Below are 16,902 nucleotides of genomic sequence, written 5' to 3'. Positions count from 1 at the left end.
TTGGGGATTGGGCAACTTAGTTTGGATGAGTGAAACGTGTGATGGGGTGAAGGTAGCCAACAGCTGGTCAGGTAAGGTTAGATAGTGCTTGGGCTCCCAATAAACTCCAGCTGAGGCTCATTAGGCAGTGGAATGAAGACAGACACAAGTGCTACGCTGGAATGAGTTGAGCTTCTCTGTGGGAGGAATAGCTTCCTTTTCTCTGACTTGAAAAAATAAGAAATCCTGTAAGAGCAGGCAGACTATTTTGGAACAAGATCAAATCAACTGAAGCTGCTCTTATACATGCTTGGAGAGTGCAGGGTTTGTTAAGCCCCAAAGAAGATAACCAAATCTGGGCACATACTGTATGAAAAGATGGAAGACCATATGTGCTGCTAGCAGACAAGTTGAAAGTGGAAGTAGGCTGGGAGAAGAACACATCTCCTGTAGTGGCACTGAAGAGAACATATACAGGATGGTGAAAGTTGTAGGGAGAAATGGACATGCTACCTGATTTCCCCTGTACTGGCTGTTTGCATCAGCAATCAAACATAACCTGTAAGGATACGTATTTTTTTTTTTTAAGCCTGGAAGTCTTGAGCCTGAATAAGCACTGAAACTTGATAGAGAAGGAATCCCTGAGATCAGTACAGGCAAGGAGGGATTTCTTGTGTCATATTCAAGATGCATAGATTTTTGTTTGTTAAATACTGAAGCAAAGTACTAAGGCAATTACTCTGAAACTATAAAGCTCCTTCTTATTGGGAAGGAAGGTTATAATGTTGGATCTTTTCACAGTAGGAGAGTATTAAAGCACTCCAAATGGATATTGAAGACTGAATAGGGACTTGGTGATTTTTGAAGACTCAGCTGGCTGAAATATGCTGCTGCCTGACAAACTTCTAACATAAGGTAACTGTCTAAACTTTTCACATAGTGGGATGGGCACTGAATTTGAGGAAAGATGAGAGCATTATTTGGTAGCATGGTAAAGACAAGAGTATGATAAAGATGTCTGCCCAGTATGCCAGACCAGGTAAAACAAGCTAATAGAATTTTGAGCTGTATTAAAAGGGGATAGAAAAATCTCCTAATCCAGAACACATTTCAGTGACTTTGGGTATATGTAAAAAGAGAACACTCTTATATGGAGTCTTTTATTTTATTATGGTTACCTTCCATTTCAGCCATACCCTTTAAAGAAAGAAAGCAGCATGATAGTTAAGCACGGTTGCTCTTAAATTCTTACACTTAAATATCACTTCCACAGTGCTTTACCAACACATAGATGCATTCCCTGCTCTGAAGCACGTATGGACTAAGGGCAAGATCCTCAGGGCCAGCTCCAAGTTTTTTGTCGCCCCAAGCAAAAATATGTCCTCTCCCCCCTCCCGGCCCCGCCCCAACTCTGCCTCTTCCCCGGCCCATTCCAACCCCTTCCCCAAATCCCTGGCCCTGCCTCCTCCCCTGGGCACGCTGCATTTCCCCTCCTACCCTCCTTCCCATCCCAGGCAAGCCTGGAAGGAGTGGGGAGAAGCGGCGTGGCGGCAGCGTGCTTGGAGGAGCAGGCAGCAGTGGAGCGGAGGTGAGCTGGGGGGGAGCGATTCCTCTGCGCCCCTGGTTTACTTCCTGAGGCCCTTCCCGCGCCCCCCACTGCTGCAGCTCACCTCCGCTCAGGGCCGGCTCCCGGCTTTTTGCACCCCAAGGGGAAAAAAAAAAAAGGAGCTGGACTGCTGCCCCTTGTTAAGTGCCGCCCCAAGCACATGCTTGGAGTGCTGGTGCCTAGAGCCGGCCCTGAAGATCCTACAAGCAGCCCTGTGTATAAGACACCTGCTTCTGTGTGGAACCCCACTAACATCAGAGGGGCTCCACAAGGGGGCAAAGTTCCATCTTTGTGGATCCATTTACAGGGTCGGCCGAAGACAAGACACAATGCAACAATTCAGGTAAAAGAGGCCATGGGAAACAATAATTGATTACTGGGATTCATTTAAGAAAGGTTTAAGGTGATGACTTGAATGCTTGGTGTGTGAGACTGCCCCACAATTATTTAGCTCTGAAAAGGAAAGAGCGAGAAGGGATTTAACTAAGATGTAAGATTATAAAGGGTATAGTATAAATAACACTCTCTATCGTTGGGTCCACCAAAGCTGTGGAACTCAAACAAATGTTGTAGGTGGCAATAAAAAAAGGCTGGTAATGTTATGACTGTAGGGATGTTGTGAACCATCTTAAGAGGTGGGAAGTCTTAAGTAAACTGTTTTCCCTGGATCACACCATGCTGGCTTGTAGATCCTTGAATTTCTAATGGGCTAGAGCTTGATCCACAAAGGTAGCAACACTTAACGCTTAGGTGCCTGCTATCTATTGAAATCCTCTATCCTGAGTTAGGCATTCAGGCTCCCTATACAATGCATGGTGAGAGTTAGGCACCTAGGAAATGGATTCACAGATGCCTGCAAGCTGAGTAGGGAGAATTCAAGGGTATGTCTCCACTTCCATTTGGGGGTGTGAGTCCCAGCTCAGAGATTTGCTCATGCTAGCTCTGACTGGGCTAAAAATAAAACGTAGCCACAGTGACAGAAGGGGCTAGCCATCCCAATATATGCCTAGTGTCTCATAGACATAGACCCTAAACTAGTCAAGAGGAAATGTCAGGGAGAGGGCTGTGACATAAGCATTGCCCCTCAAAGGGAGGGAGGAATCTAATTCTGGGCAGGAGGGAAGCACCTCTCTCTGCTTAGGATTCACATCCATGAACCCTCTCGTGGTGTCAGACATTTAAGCCAGGTCATGCTGCTCTCATGAAACATCTGAGAGAGAGAGAGAGAGACCCCCACACATTATAGCACTGTAGGGCATTCACCTGGAGTGTGAGCCCCCAAGTTAGAGTCCCTGCTCTAAATCAGGAAGAGTGGAGATTTGAAGACAGGACTCCCACACCCCAGGTGACTGGCCTAACTAGTGGGCTATTGGGTTTTCTAGGACACAACCCCTGCCCACAAAAATCCCCAATCTAGCTGCCTGTGGCTATCCTTTGGGCAGGTTGGGCATGCTCTAAACTCCTGTGAATATTATTTTTTTTTCAGTGCAAATGATCTTTCTATGATCCTCAATGCAAATATATTCCATTGTTCTTGGCCACAGTGGGCTTTGTTTGTGATTCAGTCCAAAACTCAATGTGTGGGCCATTCTTCTTTGTCTGGAAAAAACCTGTTTTGCCGCCTCTGTCTGTTTATAGACTCCAAAACGTAATATCAAAGAGTAGCTATAAATTCACATGTTGCATGCATGTCACACTGATACTAATGATACGCTTGTTATTAGCTTTCAAATGATATTACAAGACACTATCTTTACAAGGTGAGTAACTGGTTGGGGGGGTTGGGTTGATTTATGAATGTTAAGTACAGCATTATATCTGTTGACTCTAGTTTGGGGATGGAGAAAGATTGGCTGTCATTGCATCCTAGATAATATGGACTGAGAAGAGTCCCTCTGCACACGGATAATGTAAACAAGAAAGCATTGTATGAAACACCCTTGGCAGTGTTCATTCCTTTAGAAAGTCTGTCATATCAAAGTAAGCAGGAAGAATATACTGAGACCCAGTCACCATCATGAGAGGTGGTTGATTTTATAGCTCTTTCCATTCTTTTTACAAATTTCGTAGATTATTTACATTCAGTAAAGATTTCCTATATTGGCCCACAGGAAATTAGACTGAAAAGACTATTTTTGGTTAAGGCTAGCCTGCATGTCAGTCTCAGGGACCTATCAGGAAGGTTATCTGAGCAGCTACATTTTGTATAGATTGGTGAGAGCAATCAGCAAGGCCTGAGAGGAGGAGGCTATTGTAATCAAGAAAGGAGATAGCTAGAGCTGTCATTCAGGCTCTCTTTGAGTGGCCAGAAAGAAAAGGTCAGATTTTAGAAACATTATGGAGGAAGGAATGGCAAGATTTGGACAAAGCCTAGATGTGCCAGATGAGGGACTGGGAGGAGTCAGATAACCCCCATGTTATGAGTCTGTGGTGGTGGTGACAATGGCAGAGGATGGGGAATGTGGGACAAATCAGGAGCCTAGTTTTGACTGTGTGAAGTTTAAAGCTGATTGAGACATCAAGAGGAGATGTTTAGAGACAGGAGAGAATTATTAATTTCTTGAGTGTACTAGGCCACTTCCTGCTAGAGTGATGGGTGTATGGGGATTTGTCAGGGGCCTTTTTAAAAACTATTTTCCTGGCTGGTTCAGAGTGCAGTTTCTTGCCAAGAAACCAAATGAAATTGTTTCTGATGCATTGGACTGACCAACCATCACAATATGGGACCAGATCAGTGAGTCAAGGAGAAAGGGCAAGTCCCATGCTATATCAGCAGTGGTGCAAGTAAGTTGGTATGGTCAGGTATGCTGTACAATTAAGACATTTATTGCCGATACACCATACCGGAAAAAAGACATTTTCAAGAATGAATTGTAGAGCTGTGGATGCAGATACCCATTTCTATCTGCGGATATCTGCTGAACTGCAGGGCTCTCCCAGGAACCGCAGCGGCGAAAGGAGCAGAATGTGGGGCTGCCACTCCCAGGAGCCAGCGCCCCATGCTAGCATGTCCTCCAGCTCCTCCTACTGCCTCCAGCCCTTCCACGCAGCCGCATCTCCTGTCTGGGGTCTGTACAGCACTGCTGGAGGCAGGGCTGAGGGCGGTACTGCTGTGCCAGAGGAGCTGCTGGCATGGGGCACTGGTTCCTGGGAGTGGTGGCCCCACGTTCTGCTCCTTTTGCCACTGTGGTTCCCAGGACAGCCCTGTGGTTCAGCAGATACTGATTTCGATCCATGGATATCCGCATTTGCGGATATCTGCATGCACGGGTATAAATTTGTATCCGTGCAGGGCTCTAGTTACGAAATATTTTTTGTGAGGGGGAGGCGGGGTCATGAGGTCAGTACCATATTGGTAAGTGTTAAAATCTACTTGCACCACTATATATCAGCCTTATTCTACAAATCAAGCACGTCAGAATGCACCATAAAAGCAGCCTGATAAAGCATGAGGGTATCTACGTAGAACAAGTAAGGTCACAAATAGTTTCAACAAATATTTTGTAGACATAAGCAAAATCTGAACAAGCAGTTAAATCTTAGAAGGCCAATGGGAGTACTTTGCTGGCTGGAATGTTCTGCTTGTAACTTTCTTTGACAAATTTACCTTTTTCTAGAAACCAAAAACATTTGTGAAAAGCTCTACATTTTCCAGTTCTTTGTCAACTGAAAATGTCTAATTCCCCTTGCAAAAAACCCCTAAACTATAAATAAGCAAACATTTCCTGTGAGAGGAAATAACCTAAATTTTTTTTTTTTTTTTTTTTTTGCCATTTTGACAAGCCCTAGTAGAGGGAGAGACAAATATTGGGTGAGAAAAGAAATACTGAACATATTGGGGACACATTTCCTTGCTGCTACTTTGTATTGTTTATTTCTCTGTACGCTGCCTCTATCTGCACGTGCATCCCTGCTTATCCGAGACTGATTCCCAGATTACTTTGTAAATCCAGCTCCCATTTCAAGATCCATCTCTTCTCCCTGTCCTACCCTCTCTATTACACAAATCTTCTGTGTATCTATTTTTCTCCGTAATCATTAACCCATTCTCTTTACTCTTCTAATTAGTTAGGAAAGCTATCTTCACATTTTAAATGCTATAAATGTCTGTCAGTCTATTTTCCATGTTAACAGCACATCTGCCTTGTTTTGCTAAATGCTGCTGGAATCTTTCAAAGATTTTTTTTTTTTTTTGTATTAAACACTTGAGGACGTGGCCTTCAGCTTTTGATCTTAATAAAAACAATCATTTCCAACTTCAAGCTGTTTGCATTAAGAAAGCCCTTATCCATTTTTCTCACAACAGCTTGACCCAATATTCTTTATACTCCCTCCAGAATTCATCTATGCTGCTGTAGGTGCTGTTGGCATAAGTCTTTCTATTGTCATTCCACAATCACTGCCTTGCATGGCTTTACTAAACTTTCATCATGTTATTTATCATATTGTTTAAATCAAATTGGTATTAGAAATCTGACTTTGGTTAGTCACCTGGGTTGTGATCCATGAAGGCACTTAGGCACTAAGTCACTTTTAGGCACCACTACAATCCACAACACTTCTGCTCTGCTGTTGTCTAACTCTGTAGGCACTTAACATTAGGCACTGAGTGAGGTTTTTTTTTTTTCCCTCTGGGCATATGAATGGCAGCCTCATGATAGGTGTCTGGATGCCTATCTCTTGCCTAAACCCCAGAGCAATTCACAAACTGGGCAAAATAGGTATTTGGCTGCTTAAGGGGTGTGTGTGGGGGGTGTCTGGACCCAGTTTGTGGCCTGCAGGTGGAGGAATGGGGGGAGAGGGAGCCCAGAACATGGAGGACAACCTCTGGTTAAAGTCCCCCTCCTCCTGAAGGAGAGAATGGATTTGACGAGGGATCAGCCAGCTCTCAGGTCAGTGCCCTAAACATTGGGCTACAGAATCATTCTAACTGTCACTGGTCCAATTAGTGTTTGTTAAAAGTGGAATAACTTCAGTAGAAGAGACTGAGGGAGACCCATACCAGGATATTCCATAGTTCAGTGGTTAGGATATTCCCCTGAGAGGTGGCCAATCCTTTTCAAATCCATTCTCCCCCTCAGGAGGAGTGAGGACTCTCACTGGAAGTCACCCACTCACACCTCCACCTGCTAGGCTAAAAGTTATAAGGGAAGTCTTCTGCCTCCCTGTGCCCCCAGCTGTTTTGTATCAGCCCTGAATGCAACTTAGGCAGCCAAATACCCATCTTCCCCTGGTTCATGGATTGTTGGCAGAGAGAGAGGTGCCTCCCTGCAACACAGACTTGCACATCAATCTCTGTGAGAGGGATGGGGCTTACCATGCACACCTCTGATAGCATTTCCCATTGATGAGTTTAGACAGCTCCCCGCTTAGCCTGCTGGTTTTGTAGATCATGGTCTAAGGTGTCTACCTCTCCCTATTCATTGTATAGGAATCCTGGGTACCTAACTCAGGCTTTGTAGATTGCAGTGTTTCTTCTGTGATTTTTTCTAGGTGCCTGAAAGTTGGGCACTGCAATGCTCAGTGGCCACTATTATGTCCCTCTGTGGAAATGACTGCTGAATCCCCTTCATTGTTCTTTCCACTCCTGCTTCACTAGATTGATGGATTCCAAGGCCAGAAAGGACTATTATGGTCATGTAGTCTGACCACCTGTAATAACACAGGCCATATCATTTCCTCCCAAAAATTCCTAGAGCAGATCTATGCTCTCAGGTATGTTATAGGATATAATAGTGCATCTCCTTTCCAAAGACCCTTAGAAAGTTCCTCGTAAAAATTCTGAAACACCAGTAGTTCCTCAAGAAAACTAGAACATGGTTTAAAATGTTCTTGCCTAGTCTCAGCTCTGTAGTCACAATTCTTGTGACAGCTTCATTATGTGTCCTATAAAATCACTCTAAACTGTTTGACTATCTTAGGCAACTAAAAAAAATCTGGCAAATTATCCCTAACTGCCATCAGGGACACTAACAGTCTATATATCAGATTGAACATCTAAGTTATAAATCACTCCCTGAAAGCCCCCAGATATCCCTGTTTTTTTTTTCTTGCTTAGAATATTTGCATCTGTACAAGTTCTGAGATCCCAAAACCCCCAAAGTACAAAAAGTGTTAAATATATTTTCAGCCACTATGGCTTCAGTTTGTTTTTTTTTAAGCAGGAAGTTAGATTACATTTTACATGAAGCAACTTCAGAGACTTGCAAACAGGACTGAGGTTTCTACTTACAATTTGGTATCAGATCTTATCGTGCTTTCCCTCGTCAATAGCATTGTGAGGCTGTGTAGTGCAGCAGAAAGAGTAACTCATCCCCATGAAAAAGGACCTGATTCCCTGGAACAAGGCTTTCCCAAGCATAGCTTCCATAGGTCCTAAAAAGACAGGTCTCAATGAGAAACTTCCAGAACGCCACAACAGCTGTAAGCTACAGTTTTCAAATGTTTCTTTGTAAATCTAACCACTTGTCCCTATAATTTTTCAACCAATGTCTGAAATTCCTTGTCTCTTCTTGTGATTTTTCTTTCATTCCTGATGATCCCCTATAAAGTCACTCCTTGACTTCAAAATCCCACCTCTTCCTTCTGCTGAACATCTGATCAGTTCTGAAATTGTTCCTGAAAACAGTTTAAGAAAAAGTGCTACAAGATTTAGCTAAATATAGTCCTGCACTGAATAGGTAATGCCTTAGTAAATAAATTTGAAATGTGTCTACTTATGAGAAACTCTTCCCCCGATGGTATTTGATTAACTGTTTTTTAATATCATACAACCATTTGTCTCCATGTTTGTGTTTAGAAATCCATTACCAAAGTCACCATGAGGAAACAGCAGCTCCCTGACGTTTGGAAAATGAGGTGATGTTCCTTATGCCAGAAGGGCTGGAAGTATTCTTTACCTGTTACAAAAAATCACTGACTTAATTCTCCATTGCAGTGCTGCAATATGTAAGAAGCCATTGCTCCAGAGCTTGGTCAGGGAGAGTAAGAAAGGGGCCTGCAGACTTTTTAAACTATTACAAAAAGACAACTGGGAAAGGTTCCCTGCCTGTTCTCACCACCTTTGTGGTGGTAGTCCCCATCTGCCATCCGGGGCAATGCCAAAATTCCCATTGATTTTAATGGGAACAGAAGAGACCTGTGAAACTACAAGATGTGCAGCAGCTGGATTATTGCTCACTTCCAGCTCAGCCAGGGGGAGGGTGTGTAAAGGGAGTGAGTTTAAGGAGTATAGCAGCACTTAAAAACAAGCAGCTCAGTCCTAAAATTGCAACTCTGCAACTTTCTGCTATGGAGCAGATTTGATTTTAAAGAAAGGTGGAGGAGGGAGGGTTTCTGTAGCAAGCCAAGCTTCGTGAGGAATACAAGCCACGGTCTGAGTCTGAAAGGGCTCATCTTCAGCTTGGAAGGCCGCAGTCACGTTGCACTGAAATACACAGGTATGATGAAAATTCTGCGCAGATCTTACCGAATTGGGCAATAAGAAAATGACCCATCTGTTGTGCAGTGAAAGCTCCACTCCATAAATCAGATGTAACAAGCTTGTGAGCTGCAGAAGTTTTTTTTTTTTAAGGCTGGACTTTTAATATAAGACTTCAAATCTGGAAGTGAGGGGTCAGACGAAGAATGTAATAGGAAAAGCTGCTAACAGGATGGTGAAGTCGGGTACCAGACTCATTCAGTGAAGAAGGCTGAACTCCATTTTTAATTATGGTCCCTAAGATACGGTATAAATTTAGGACTATGTTTTACCCTTCATCCTCAGTAATCTCTCACTGATGTCACTGGGAGATTTGCACAAAGATCAAGAGTAAAATATAACCTTCATATACTAATTATAAGTTTAATTATTACTTATTCAGTATTCTCTACCTTATTGTCACATTCAACTTACTGTTTGGGAAACTACTCATATTTATGACCATTTCTGTTTCTTTCCTTGTTCTCTCTTCCTTCCACATCCTCCTTTCTCACTTTCACTTGTCTTTGTATTCCCCTCACTGTCTGTATTTCCTTCTCTGTGGCAGCCCATGCACTCTAGTGGCTTCCCTTTCATATGGGCTAAAATGATCAGCAGTGAAATGCTGATGCTGAAGTGTCATCACTGGCTGTAGAGTTAACACTTCAACCAGATTAACTGGAAATGGGGGGGACTTCACAGCTCTGATTCATTATTTCAGGCTGTCTGAAGACCTCACTGTATCTGTTACTTTTGGTTCTTATTTGGAAGGTTAACTTTGCAACCACCAGGGAGAGACTTACTACTACTCTCTCAGTTAAAAAAAAGTTTGAATGTCATGTGGGCCATACAAATATATCAAGATGACTGGATGTGGCTGGGTATTTGACATTGCTGGTGTAAACTAGTGTAGTCTTCCCCATATATACCCTTAAACTTTCACAGAGTTGCTAGCAGATATTGGTTAGATCAGCTCAGATTCCATTTTTCCCACTAAGATTCCATTACATCTTACTGATATGCAGCCTGCTCCACCTAATACATTACTTTGGAATTTGGCCTTCAGTTTTATAATACACATGAGGTAACAGACAGAGAGTTTGCCTGGTGCCTCAGTGGGAGTCACTAGTATCGCTTCAAATACAGTTCGCAATCACGTCAAACACACAGGCCCAGATCCTCATAGGTATTTAAGCCCCTGAAATCAATGAGTTAGGTGCTTAAATATCTTTGAGAGCCTGGGCTAAAATGTCTTTATCCTCAATGATAAGGATGGCACATATATAAGATCCAGAGACTATCTTGTGAGTCTGTATAAGTATACATGGTACTATGATTTGCATAGGTTTGATAAGAGAAGAGTATATCCGCTCTATTAAGCTCTGTCTGTCTTCTCTAGCTCTGGGCTTCCGTGGTTATTGCTGCTGCCATTAACTGAACTTGCAGCTTCAGAACAAACATTAAGAGAATATAGTTCATTTTAGTGACTAAAATAGTCACATTAAATCTGTGCCTTGTTGTAGACTTCCTCTTTGAAGAGGGAGTGTGTGGCAAAATGTGAGTAAATCTCTTGTCCTGCTTGAGTTTTGTGTTGTTGCACACCTCACACCATAGATGGCCCCATTGCTGCACAGCAAAAGATCAGCTACACAAAGTCATGCTTCTACACCACGGGCTAGATCTTCCACTCTCTAGTTTACAAACATACGTGTAACTTTTTTATATTGTAAAGGCTCTTGAAAATGAAACACTTACTCAACAGCAGAATTCTCTGTGAATGCTTGCACAAGTGAATTCTCAATTGGGCTGGGAATTACGGAAAACGAGAGGGGGAAAAAAGAACTGTCAGTAAGATACTCAGGTGCTTTTACATGACACTCTGCATTGGTCCATTAGTCTGTTTCAGAATGCACTTGATGCTAAACTCCAACTTGGAGCAAAGGAGGTTCTAGCTGGCCTCAGCCTCATTTGTTATGGATCATCTACCCTAGATAATTGGCTAGGGATCAGGTGGCTTGGTTGAGTTGTCAGACCCAGCTGGGCAGAGTTGGGTGATTTCCATAAAGGTTTGGGAGAGCTCACTTGGGAGGTTGTCTCCTGTGATGATCCCTAAGGAAAAGGGCAGCAGCAGGAGAGGCAGTGCTGGCTCCTGGCCAAACCTCAGGCAGACAGCCTAGAGGTAGACTGGGAATAAGGATCCAGAGTGGGGATAGGATTCTGAGGAAGAAGCCCTGAGGGTCAGTGATTTGGGTAGGAGTTGGGCCTCCAGGGAGAAAGTGGTTAGAGCACTCTCACACTGGATGTGGGAGCCCAAGTTCAAATCACCACTGCCTGATGTGGAGCAAGGGTTTGAACACAGATCTCCAGTGATTACCCTAACACTGGACTATGGGATATTCTGGGGTGGGGGGTCTCAATTACTCCCATTGAAGCTGTTTCACTTTGTATAACTACTTAAACAGTCATTGTCCCAGCAAAAGTGAGTGACTCTAAAGCACAATGGGATGCAGTCCCTTCTCCAATTCTTATAGAAGTACTAAGAGTGAGGATTTGAATCCAGGCCTCCCATATCCTGGTGAGTGCTCTAACCATTGGGTTATTGGATATAAGTATATCCGCTGCAGTACTACCATTACCTTGCAAGAAACAGCTGACCTGTCTTAAGCATCTAACTCCAGCACAAGATTCCAGGCTGTGAATCCCAGGCAGAGATGTGAACCTGATTCCCAGGGAGGAATGGTAAGGCCCTGCTCCTCATCTTCCCTAAAGTAGGAAATAAGAAAATGTTAACTCTCTGTTCAGCATATTGGCTTTTTTAGATCCCATTCATAGGACTTGTCTACATGGACAACTAGTGCATGGCAAGTCAGGGTGTAAATCTATAGTGCATAGCTTGTATTTATCAATGGGCTGCATGTACTCAGCTACCATTTGCTAAAAGTTTTGTGTAGTGCTTTTTGATGTACTTTCATTTTCCAAGATGCTGTGTATACCTTGAATGGCTTAATCTACAAATGATTACCTGAAAAAGAACAGGAGTACTTGTGGCATTACCTTGTTTCTTAGTTCAAGAACAATTGCATACTCAAAGATAAGCTCACAATTGCACTTGGACCTTGAGCTGCCTTTCTTCTTATTAAAAATCTGTCCCGGAAGCATTTGTTCTGAAAGGTGAAACAAAGCCAGCAGAGGCTATCATCTAACTAAAATTCTTGATGTGTCTCTGGTGACATCATGTGGCATATTTGAGTGGTGTTTTTTTTGAGGAACAGTTCTGTCGCAAATAAAAATGAGTTGTAGAAGAAACCCACTCAGTGGTTTATTTGAGCAGCAGTATATTTTAGTCAACTCAGTCTTCTAAATTACCAAAGTTTATTTCACAGAGGAAATGCTAAAATATACCTTAGTGTGTTGTCAAATCTTCTTCTGGGGTTTAGACTTTTCAGACTTGATCTCACTTTAAGAACAGTTTGAGTTACTAGAAGTGAGGAATAAAATGTTGTTTGAGGTGCTTGTTAGTATCCATTGAATAAAAACAAGATTGATGACATAGCACTTCTTCATAATGACTTAAATGGAAAAAAGGCTTTCTGATTTTGTTTTCACTGTCAGGTTCTTTCAGCAAAACTTGTAGAATGATCACTTTAGGAGACAATCTTCAGATTCAGGATTCAGATTTAATTATTGACAAATGCAAAATAATATCAAATGAGCTAAACACATTCTCTTAAAACAAAACACCTTACATTTTCTATTGCAGTAAAAAAGTCTATTGCCTTGCACATTATGCTCCAATAATACTGGACAATATGCCATCCCAATCTATTTGAGTGTCAGTTTGTCACTGATGTATCTGCGTTTTTGACCAATACATGATATATCTCCCTGCACCCAACATAAAACCTCTCTTGACAGCTTACCACTGAGAATATTGAAGGGGCAATGAATAATGGGATTTCTTCTGCTCAGTCTTTAGGGTATAGAGCTGGTCTATTTCCCCCCCCCCCCTAGTGTTTTTCCCATTGAAAATGGCCTTGTTCTTAAATAGAAAACCTTGAAGGGAAAAAACCCTCCATTTTATATTGTTTACAGTGGCATTGTAAACATGTTGGTCCCAGGAGACCTGAAGAAGCGCTCCATGTGGCTTGAAATCTTCTCTTCTCAACAGAAGTTAGTCCAAAAAAAGAGATAAAATGGGAGACTGGGTGGGTGAGGTAACATTTTGTGATATTTAAAATATATATATATTAATTAAATTTGGGGTATTTTGACTTCTTTTTTTAAAGCTTCCTTTCCTTCCCCTACTTTTTTCAGCCTTTTTTGAAAATCATTTTTCCCCAATGTGACTGGTAGCTTAAGAAAAGGAAAAGTAGGAGGAGAAGGAGGGTGGGGGGAGACTAAAATGTGTTCAGTGAGAACTTGTTTTCATCCAGCAGAGTTAAAACAACATTTTGACCCAGCTCTTTTTAAAGGCTTGCCCTACATCCTTTAGATAGCTTAATCTGTATCAAAACTGTTCTCCATATTTCCTAAATGGTACTTTCTGCTTTTAGTCAATGCTACAAAAAAGTTACTTAAGTGAAATACCTAGTTTATTGTATCAAAGTTATAGGTACAAGCTGTAGAAAATGAATTCTGACTTAGAACTAAGCTTGGCCAAAGTGCAGACCCATTAATGGCATATATGGTGAAGCGTATGTGCTGTATACTCTCACAAAACAGAAAAAATATTTTAGTATGAATCACTTTCAATATAAAAACACTGAGTCAGACAATTTACTAAATGAATAAACTTGAGAGTTTGGTTTCAGTGGACATGACTTCCAAATTTCAGTACCCTTTTCTTCACTCGTATATTAACAACTTGCTTTTCTTCTTTGATCATGAAAATAAAAATTAGCTTAATACCACACTATCCCCAACTAAAACTCATGGGCCAGATTCTTCACGGGTGCAACTAAACCTTGCTCCACTGACTGCAATGGTATTTGGCTGGTTCACATAACACAGCATCTGGTCCACTGTTTGTACCAGAACTAACATATTGACCTAATTCATTCCTGGCATGGATGAATTTGACCCATTATGTGTCTTTTTTAAAAAAACAAACCAAACCCATTGTCTTAGTTAATAAAGGCTGGCTAACTTCAAAATAAACATGTTTTCCTGATGTACTTTTGAAGAACCCCTAATGCAGTGGTCCCCATGTTTACCACTTCACCCCCCGCACATCCCCCCTCTGCCAGCTGTGGCTGGGAGACAGGATGCAGCTCAGGGCAGCAGGGATGTGGACAGGGGTAAGGGGGCCCTGGGTGCAGACCTGGGGCCATGGGTGGAGCTGGGTAGTGCTCCCTCCCTGACCCCTGTGGGGGCTGGCCCAGGCCCCAGCCATGTGCCCCCCCACTCCCCAATATTCAGCATGCCCCACAGTTTGGGGGCCTCTGCCCTAATATTTTCTTTTCCATAATTATGGAAATCACTGCCTGAAAAAAATCCATCTTAACCTTTTTGAGACTTGAAGACCTAGTCCTTCTAGTTACTCAACCGTTATCCCCTAAACACAGGAATAATACCTTTTGGTCACTACTTCAAATGACTCAATCTTGTCCTTTGCTATTTTTGTTGTGTAAAGAGCAGTGAATTTTTTTCTAACACTATTAAAGTTATAACTTCTCTGCCCTGAGTCATTTAACAGATCGTTAATTTTCCAGAAGTAAATGAGACAGGTTTGTGTAGTACCCAAATAATACTGGTTCTAAAAGCTTGGTTGTCTCTCCAACAGAAGTTGGTCTGATAAAAGATATTAAGTTATCCACCTTGTCTCTCTAGACTTCATCATCAGAATGTAAGACGTATGCGAGAAATAATAGTCGTAGATTTAGTTTATAAAACTGACTTCAGCATTGCCTATGTCCAGTAACAGATAACATACTTGATAGTGGTACCCAGTAAGAGCTTAGTATGTAAATAGTAAACTTAATAAATAAAAAGCTCAGGAATGCAAACAACTGTTTCCTTTCTGATGTGATAAATGGGCTGAAAACCTTATTCTCATTGTAAGCTCAACTGTAAAAAGTATGTAAAAATGCAAAAGATGTCACAATAACCTATAAAATCAAATGTTGATAGGGGAAAAGGTATGAAAGTGAGACAGGCTAAATTAGTCTAAACAAAAAGACCTGCAGATGTAACTCGAGGACTGTTACAATCATGCTTTGTATAATAAGAAAATGTGGGTCCAAAATTAATGAACAAAATTGGTGGACAAAAATGAGGGGATGGGATATTCTACCTCTCACCCTTGTTTTGGGTCCATAGATTTTATTTTATTTTTATTTTTTTGAAGGGGGGGGGAACCAAATGAAGGCTCCTGAAGCGAGCTTCACCATCATGGCTGCCATGCCCACCATCTCCTGGGACCATGGATCTTCTTCATTCTGATCCTAAGAGAAACTAATACAACAGCCCTCAAAGGTGTCAGGTACTCTGAGATGAGCAGGCAAAAGGTAGGGGCAATGGTCCTGTCTGTCATCCCATCCCTGGCCCATGGAGCTGATTGGCTACAGGTAAGGTAACAGTATGTCCCATCTTGTGTTCATACTGCACTGAACCTCCTCCCTGTGCTCGGGGATGGTCTCGCAGTAGTTGTGCTTCCAGAATCACAATCTCTGCCAAAGCTATGTGGCTTTACATTGCTCTCTATTTGTGACTGTGCCTAAATGGCATCGACTAACTCATAATTATTTGGGTAAGTCAGATACAATGAGAGAGAGACTGCTTCTGAAAAGCATTCTATCAGTGCAGCTAGGTAACTGGGAGGGAGATCAAAGCTACATAACCTGTGTAGCTGTAACAGTAGATTCAGGATGTAGCAACCTGGAGTTTGGAGGTGGTACCAAGAAGTCAGTCTGTGTGCACATGGCTGGAATGCCAACTGCAGTTGCAGCATCTCAGTAAATAGTTTTTAATAAAGAGTCAGCTTATTTTAAGGAACATGGAGCCCTCATGTTAATGCTCAGCCCATGGTATATGAACCATGGTGGCAGCAGTCATTTTAGTGAGGCCTGCAGCAAGGGAAGAGAGTATGATTAACAGGCAAAGCAGCTCCTAGAAGCCAAGCAAACACACAACATGGAGGGACTCAGACTACCAGGAATGCTGGATTTCCAGATGGAAAAACCTTGCACCAGCAGGGAAGCAGTGGAAGCAAGAATTAAGTCTGTATACATATCTGCCCATGGGAGATAAAGATATGAAAGTAATGCTTTCTTTTTTACTATCACATTGGGGGTGTGTGTGTGGGGGGGGGAAGAGATGAGAAATGAGTGGGACACTGTTGCCTAGAGTAATAAAAGTGTTTGAGTATTGTGATCCCAGGCAGAATGAGATTGTAGACAGGTATGTTACTTCATCCAAATCCAGAATCAGAAGAGGGAATAGATACTTAAGTTACAGAGCTGAGAACTGACATCCCCATGTAACTTTGGAGACATTAATGATGGGATTGTTTGTGCACCATGTCATTCCAGTTCACAGGAGAGACTGTTAGAAACAAAACTACCCCTAGAGAGATGCTGCCAAATAGCCAGGGCAGCTCAACTGTCTTGAAGAAAAGATCAAAATAACAGCCACTAGTGCAGAACAAGCACAGAGGCTCAAACTAATTAATTTACATTTGAAATATCTTCATGTATTACTACTGCTCTAAAGTCAGCTGCTCACCTCTGGATACCCCAGCCCTACCACTCAACAGTCAGCTATCCAAATTATTTCATTCTGCCAACCCAATAGAAGAGGAACAGCAGGCTAACTTACTGATACCTGGGATCTCACCCTCCCATCTCTCTACAATGAGCTA

General features: G+C 42.2%; 1 protein-coding gene across 3 annotated transcripts in view; it reads left to right on the top strand.

The window, feature by feature from the left end:
• Positions 1-16,902, top strand: part of TNIP3 (TNFAIP3 interacting protein 3) — a 119,711-nt gene continuing 102,809 nt past the window's right edge. The window contains exons 1-2 of one of the 3 annotated variants that reach the window (XM_065596307.1): positions 1-540; positions 784-894. The gene's annotated coding sequence lies outside the window, so the exon portion shown is untranslated. Of the gene's footprint in view, positions 541-560; positions 895-16,902 lie in introns of those variants that run through there. The other 2 variants (XM_065596306.1, XM_005290283.4) reach the window with 2 other exon arrangements.

The sequence above is a fragment of the Chrysemys picta genome, chromosome 5 (genome assembly GCF_011386835.1).
Source record: "Chrysemys picta bellii isolate R12L10 chromosome 5, ASM1138683v2, whole genome shotgun sequence".
NCBI classification, from domain to species: domain Eukaryota; kingdom Metazoa; phylum Chordata; order Testudines; family Emydidae; genus Chrysemys; species Chrysemys picta.
The sequence above is the reverse complement of the archived record's forward strand: the minus strand, read 5'-3'. Positions and strand labels throughout refer to the sequence as shown.